Source organism: Eleutherodactylus coqui, chromosome 10 (genome assembly GCF_035609145.1).
Source record: "Eleutherodactylus coqui strain aEleCoq1 chromosome 10, aEleCoq1.hap1, whole genome shotgun sequence".
NCBI lineage: Eukaryota > Metazoa > Chordata > Amphibia > Anura > Eleutherodactylidae > Eleutherodactylus > Eleutherodactylus coqui.
Genome location: NC_089846.1, coordinates 4,021,160 through 4,029,443, shown reverse-complemented (window position 1 = coordinate 4,029,443; position 8,284 = coordinate 4,021,160).

Below are 8,284 nucleotides of genomic sequence, written 5' to 3'. Positions count from 1 at the left end.
TGCGGGGTCCTTTGCCCTGGTGGTCCAGCTACTCTTCCATCTTTAACAGTTGTACAGGCCCCATGGTCTCTCTGGGCTCCTGAGCACGGGGACATCACTCTCCCAGCTCCCGTGGCCTCTGCCACTTCAAAGGCTGGCACTGCTGGATCAGTCGGCTGTGGCGCAGCTGTTTAGCTTTGCGTATGGCACCTGAGGTGCCAGACCTGTTCAAGCTTCCCCCCAAGCACACGTTCCTAATGCATGGCTGGTAATCATGTTACCGCTGACATTACCCAGGGGGCATAGCCTCCTTCACAGCTCTACTCAGTGTCCGCACAGTTCTGCCCTGCCCGGCCGCATGTAGAGGGGGCGCCGGCGGAGGGTACTGGTGTATCTTGACGCCACCAAAAACTAGGGGAGTGACAGTTGTCACCAGGAGTGAACACCCCTGTCATGCCCCTAGCTTACCATTGGGTCACAAGATACAGCAGTACCCTGCCCAGTGAGTGGCGGGGATACAGGGAGGAAGGCAGTAGCGCAGAAGGGAGGCCGAGGCTGGTGGGGACACTCTGTGCTGGCCCTTCAGTGAAGAAATCAGAAAGCCTCCCTCCCCCAACTCCCCGGGCGGGATAGTGAGAGCGGGGGCGCTTGTGCTGGAGATATTATGGCACCAGGGCACTAGTGTGACAGCAGCTGACAACAGCGGGGATCGGCAACTGCAGGACAACACAGGACAAGAGCCTCCCATCTGACAGCGGGGCCGCCACTACTGGAGATTGGCCGCTGCTGTGGAATCTCCCCTGTTGGTTCGCTGCTCTCCGTCCCCTGCTGTCAATCAGCCCGGCCACTCTGCAAACGGCCAATATGGAAGTGGGGGCTTCACCTGGCTGTCAAGCAGCCTAACCCTGGTGTACACCCACCACTTCTGGTGGCGTCGAGGTACACCAGTACTCGGCGGAGCTTAGTAGCAGCAGATGGAGCCGCTTAACCGAGTGGTTGTGCCAGACTGGGGGCATCAACCTGACTGACGCTCCCTTAACTAGTAACAAAAACTTACCCAGAGACTTCTTGTGTGTAAAATGTGGGGTAGGCCACAGCTTTTATTAAATATTTAACCTCTACTATTTTAATTTAACTATTTTAACTCCATAAACCCTTCCCATGCTACAACCCGCTTAATTTAAACTGATTTTAGCTTTAACTATTCCACAGGACGTTTGTAAGCCCGCTTTCCTTGGGCTTGTAAACCCTCCTCTTCTCCAGCATGGAAAGTTCAAGGCCAACCACAGCTGTGACAACTTCCGAACATATAAAAGTCCTATAAAGTCTTTCCTCACCCATCTCACGGGCGGGTGGGTGGGCGTCTTGCTCGGCTCCGTCCTCTTCCTCCACGCTTCTTCTCCTTCTGTTCTTCTTCCTGTCTTCTCCTTCCTCTTCCTTACTTAGCTCCTCCCCCCCATCTAGCTCGCTGTTCCCTTAAGCCCCGCCCCCAGTCCCATGCAGCCTCGTTATTCACTGTGCTGCATCAGAGACTGGGGGCATCAACCTGACTGACGCTCCCTTAACTAGTAACAAAAACTTACCCAGAGACTTCTTGTGTGTAAAATGTGGGGTAGGCCACAGCTTTTATTAAATATTTAACCTCTACTATTTTAATTTAACTATTTTAACTCCATAAACCCTTCCCATGCTACAACCCGCTTAATTTAAACTGATTTTAGCTTTAACTATTCCACAGGACGTTTGTAAGCCCGCTTTCCTTGGGCTTGTAAACCCTCCTCTTCTCCAGCATGGAAAGTTCAAGGCCATACGGGATGCGCCGTATCCCTACGGCGCGTTCCGCCCCACCCCACGGACCCGAACTAAGGCAGCTTCCACGCCATCCTGCAGTCCGGACAGGAATGTGTCCAATCCCACCTCATTTAGGTGTATTCCGTCATCTCGCAGCGCACCTCTCTCTCTATCCTCCAACTCCCAATGGCGTACAGCAATTCCTCCCAAGGATTGCACGAATTTCGAAATCCTCTGGTTTATCACTTTCCTTACGTTTTCGATCGCCTCGGGGTTCTTTGCCCCCCTCCAACATCTCCTGGCGATAATATCCGACCAAACGATCACGGATTCTTGGAAGCACTCACGAAAACGGAGCAAGTCCTGTTTTATTAGAGCGAGTAAATCGCCTAGTTTTATTTTTCCTAGGTCGTTCCCCCCGGCGTGCACGACCAGGATGACTCGCCGGGGGGTCCACCTGCTAATCTCCGTCACGATCTGCAGCAACCTTGGCCATTGTAGTCCTCGAATCCCATGCCAATTTACCACAGTGTCCGTCAATCCTAGAGTCCTTCCTAATGGCCGAGTCGCTGCTCTCCTTTCGGCCCAGTACACGAATGAATGTCCGATAATCCAGACTCTCCACGGCTCTGCAGCTGCAACACATAAAAAACAAGAAACCAAAACCCGTACCAAACAACGCAAAACGCCATTTTACCAGGCCAAAATCATACCACTTCGCTTCTTATAATATTAAGTCCGGTCTAATGTATGATTTATAGGCCTGCGACTTCCATCTACCTAGCCGTTTCAGATCCTCTTCCCGCATACCATGTGCTTCTGCCATGGTTGCCGCACCTATCCTAAACGAATGCGTACCAAACTCGGACACATCCAAACCAGCTGTGCGTAATGCTGAACGGAAAACCGCCGTAAACTGGAAACGGGTGAGGGGGTCGCCTGCCGCGTGCACGAAAAATTGGTCGCAAATATTGCGCGAGCTCATGTACTCTCTGACCGTGCTCACCGGGCACCACCTGCATCCAAGGCTATTAATTGCTATCCACTCGCCTCTTCCATAAATGTCCGTCTTGGACTTTCTGATACATATACGTAGTGATGCACCCGAGCAAATAACATCATTATGCCGCAAACCGCCAGGCTTATTTTTACTCGCCGGGACCAGCTCTCCGATTCGTAATGCCGCAAAAAACGCCACCGAAAAAGCCGTTCTAAATAGCAACGCTTCCGAAATATTAACGCACACGCTTTCCAGCAATTCTAATAGCTTAATCAACATGGAAAACGTAATGGGCCGTCGTCTATCAATATGCGTCTTATCTTTTTTCCAACCGCGGATTATTTGGCGAAAAATAAACTCTTTAGTAACGTCCGTCTTACCATGTAGTTTGAGCAAAAAGGCTACTCCTGCTAGATATTTTTTAGCTGCTCCAACCGACCGATGTTTGTTCCGTAAATCTAACAACATATCTAGCGTGGCCGCCCGCGCCCTTTCACCGTCGACCACACAACCGCCTGCCAATGAAAGCCATTCTAACCATATAGAATTGTAACTCTTCCACGTCGCACACGTGACCGATGCCTCCACCAGCTTCAACAACTCTGCTCGACCAGATCCCATAAGTGAGGAGGGCATCGGACCCCCTCGGCCTCCGCCTGTGGGTGCCGTTCCCTGAACGCCTCCATCTGTGAACGAGAGAGTGCGTCAGCCGCTCCATTGTCATGACCCGGAACATGCCTGGCTCGCAAATAAATATTATTCTGCAGGCATCTCAAAACCACATGTCTTAACAATGCCAACACAGGCGGAGACCCCGCGGTCTGCCTATTGATCACCTGCACCACCGCCGCATTATCGGACCAAAAACAGACCTTGCGGTCCTGAAGCTCTGAATTCCACAGTTCCAATGCTACTACTAGTGGAAAAAACTCCAATAGTGTCACATTCTTGGTCCATTTTCTATTCACCCAACTCACTGGCCAGGGTTCCCTGCACCAATGGTTATGAAGAATTACACCGAAACCTCCCGACCCGGCCGCGTCCGCAAATAGGCATATGTCGCTACCCGTAACCTCCTCCTTTGGGCACATCACTTGCCCATTGAAGGATTGCAAAAACACCTTCCATATATGTAGGTCCGCTCTCATCCCTTGTGTAACCCGCACGAAATGATGGGGTTCCCGTACCCCTACCATAGCTAACGTCAGTCTTCTTGAGAAGACCCGTCCCATAGGGATGACTTTACACGCGAAATTAAGCAAACCTGCCAGCCTCTGAATCTGCCTCAGCGTGGCTTTTTTGCAGCTGGCAACTTCATTGACTGTCTGGTGTAACCTGGCTACTTTTTCCACTGGTAACCTGAACACCATATCCTCAGAGTCGATCTCGATTCCTAAGAATGTGATCCGGGTCACGGGGCCCACCGTTTTCTCTTCTGATAACGGAACCCCTACCCTCAGCATGAGGGCCTGGAAGGTTTTAAGCAAGAATACGCAATTGCCCGAGTTCTCGGACCCGACGAACAAAAAATCATCTAAGTAATGTATCACCGATGAGATGCCCGTCTCATACTTGAGTAACCACTCTAAAAAGGAACTAAACAATTCAAAATAATAGCATGAAATGGAGCATCCCATCGGCAAACACATATCGATAAAAAATTGGCTGTCCACCCGGCATCCCAACAGGTGGAAACAATCGGGGTGGACTGGTAACAATCGGAAGGCGGACTCAATGTCCGTCTTTGCTAACTGGGCTCTTTTTCCCGCCGCTCTTACCAAGCGAACCGCGGAATCAAATGACGTATAAGAAACAGTTGCCTGTTCTTTTGATATTCCGTCGTTGACGGAATCCCCCGCTGGAAAGGATAGGTGATGTATTAAGCGGAATTTCCCGGTTTCCTTCTTGGGTACCAAACCCAAGGGGGACACCCGCAAATTCGTAAACGGCGGCGCTTCGAAAGGGCCGGCCATGCGGCCGAGCTCGACTTCCTTACTCAATTTTTCTTTGACTAAATGGATATTGTCCAACGCCGATTTTAGGTTAGGGGCGAACATTGACGCGGGTGAAAACGCAAACGGGATCACGAAACCAATTGAAAAACCGTCCTTAAGAATTTTTGCCGCCTGTTTCATGTGGTATCTGTCTAACCACAGATCCAGGACCCGGCTTTTCACTGGGGTTCGGTGCTCCACCGGCACCACCCACTGCGGCAGTCGTTCTCTGTTTCTTGAAGCAGCGAACTGCTGCGTGCTGCCCCCCGCAAACCGAGCACTCGTGCCGGAATTTGCAGGTGGCATAAAACCTGCAATGGCCCTCGTTGTAGAGCCAACATGAGCCATTGGGTCTCTGAGCAGCCGCGGAGGGCTGTTGCCCGCCTCCCGCGGCTCCCGTAGGAAAGGACGCTCTAGCGGGCCTTTGCGCCAGAATAAGCTGAATCCACACATCAGTTGCTTTTGTGGCCCAGCTTATGTGGCTCATACCCGAAACCCGTCGCCTGTAGTCCTCATCATAACGCCACCAAGCTGACCCACCGTGCAGCTTGTAGGCGCTGTAAATGGTATTGAGATAGACCATCAACTCCGGTCCTTTAGCAGGCTGATGTTGACACACCACATGGGCCAACACCAAATAAGCTTGAAGCCAGTTCCCAAACGTCTTTGCGATTTTTGGCTTCTTCTCACCACGTTCCGACAACCATTCCTTATCTACCATCACATGGTCCGCTGATAATAAGGACCAGATATCCACATATAAACCTTTTTTAATTTTTTCAACCAAATCGTCAGCTAAACCTACCCCTAGCGGGGCAACACCACAAAACATTGAATCATAATATTTTAAACCTTCCGTTGGGTCACCTTCCGTACACCGGGTTGAGCTTCCAGAAACATTACTCACAGGCGGGCCTCTGCCCCCTGGTGAACCACAGGACACTAAAAGCCCTTCTTGCTTATCAACCTTGCTCAACAAAGATTTTAACACCGTGACCAAATCCTGTTTATCCGCACCCTTTGCGGGATCCATCACATTACACCAAGCATTATGCAATGATAACTCACCAGCTCGACCGACCTCCGGCGATGCCAAGGGTGATGTCCCAGCTGTCTCCCTCCTGCGAATCCTTTGATCGGGCGTGGGCTCCCGACTGACTGTGCGCGTAGCCTCCTGCGCCCTTTGCTGTGGCGCCACACCAGGCTGGTGTCTGCTTGACCGTCCTTGCGTGTGGCTGTGACTTTTGTAATTCCTGTATTTCATTCCATGTTGCCTCGACTGCGAGTGAAGCGTATGACGCTGGTCTTCTGAGCGCCTTGTTACCTCTTCTAAACTGCCCCTCTCTACCCTATTTACTCCTTGCGCCCTACCGCTGCTGCTACTGGAAGCTCTACTCGCCTGCTCTAGCTGCCTGGAACGCCTTGCCTCCTGTCTTAGCGCTCTGGTTCTATCTCTTTGCCTACGCCTGGCGCCCTGCCCTTGGCGGCTACTGCTAGCGCGGTTGTCGGACGTTTGTGAAGAGTAACCCAGCGTTTCTTGTAACACTGGGTCCAAGTAACGGGGGTTAACATAGCAACGGCGCTGTGTGGCCGAAGCGGGTGGCGGAACATGGGAAACGTGTCTGCTTTGCGTTTGGGTGGGGTATACCACCTCCGGCTGCCCCCGGTACGGGGCTGCCTCGGCTCTATCCCTATGATGGTTGGGGGGTCGGCTATGTCTATGGGTCGTGTGGCTAGATGCATGGGGGTCAGGGGTCATGCTACGTGACCCCGAAGAAGGGGTACTCCCCCTTCGTTGTCTCCTCCGCGGGGGTAACAATGCGGGGCCAGGGCTACTCGCTGCGCTGCTGTTGGAAGAGCTAACTGGGGATACTGCCTGTAATCTATTCCCCCCTGTACTTGCCCCCCCCCCCTCTGACTCCTCGCCTGTGCTGTGCTGCATCCTGCTTGTGGCGTTCTGACATCTTGGTGGGGTACGCGCCCTCCCCGCGTGTCCCTTCCTTCTTCTGCCTCACTCCGTGGCTCACCTCTCCCTCTCTGCGCTGTCCTGCGCCCAGACGCGCGCTGTTCTTCTGCTGCAATGGTTGCTGTTGCTGCTGCCTCCTGGCCCGTGTCTCTTCTTCTCCTCCCGCTCACCGGCGGTGAGCGCTGCCTCGTGGCGGGCCGTTTTCCCGCCACTGGATTTGAATTTGGCGCCATCTTTTTCCCGGCGCTCGCGGCTCCCGCCGCTCTCTCATCCACCCGGCTGCTTCGCTGACCGCGGCGTTTGTTCGCTGGGCTCGGGCTGAGCCTCGCTGGCGGCTGTTTCCTTCGTTGCGGTCTTCCCCGCAACTGCTCTTCTGCCTCCGGCGGCGCTTCGCTGGCTCCGCTCTGCTGTATCCCGGCTTCCTCCGGCTCCGCCGTCCCGCAGCTTGAAAGTATCTCCTGCAGCCAGCCGGTGCCATCCCGTGCGACCGCCGCTTGGATCAAAGCCTTCAGGTTCTCCATCTTTTTCTTCTTTCCGTTCTCCAGCCGACTCTCCTCTTCTTATCTTCTCCCAATGACTCCCGACCTCAGCTATTCGATCAGCCGCTTCGGTTTTCTCCTCTTCTTCAACTTTCTTTGCCTTCAGTCTTTTTCTTTATAACTTTCTTTTACTCCAGGCAATTGTAATCCACGCGTCTTGCTCGGCTCCGTCCTCTTCCTCCACGCTTCTTCTCCTTCTGTTCTTCTTCCTGTCTTCTCCTTCCTCTTCCTTACTTAGCTCCTCCCCCCCATCTAGCTCGCTGTTCCCTTAAGCCCCGCCCCCAGTCCCATGCAGCCTCGTTATTCACTGTGCTGCATCAGACTATCGTAAGGGGTTTACAGGTGTAGTGGCCCAGAGTATCGGGGCTCCGCCATAAACATGGACATGCATTTGTCTAACTGTATTTTTAGTGTCTTCTGTGCTGCATGATTGATGTGTATTGCATAGCTGCAGCACTGAAAGGGTTAACTGACAGGGTTACTGTTTGGTATGTGAGATGTCTGTCTGGAAATGTATCACTTTATGTTGTGAGTTGGTGGTCACCTGACCATGCTTCTTATATGCGTTTGCAAGGTGTTTGCAAGACGAGTAGTAGTTGTCTTCATGGAGTCAGAGCGAGTCTGTAGAGGAGGCTGCAAGAGTCGGAGAGAGGAGTTGGAGAATGGAAGAGGCCACGTGATATCCTGAGAGTTGTCCTGGGACTACTAACCTCCAGGAGTTCTTCCCACTAAGCCAAGGAGAGGAGATCGGCAAGCAGCGCTGAGAGGCGGCTGGAAAGAGTGAGTGTTGTCAGGTTGAGAGTCCAGAGAGGAGAAGAGTGTTATTTGTCCAGGGGTGGAGCTGCACAGATAACTGGGACTGTGGGCCCAATATTCACCCTGTGGTCTGCCTCCCTGCCTCACTACCCGCTTTGCCTGCACCAGTGCTGTGCTCGGGCCTATTCATTGTTTGACTGTGTAAAGTTGACTTTTCCAAGTGAAGCCACATTGCCGACCATCCCGGTTTTGTTTTCAT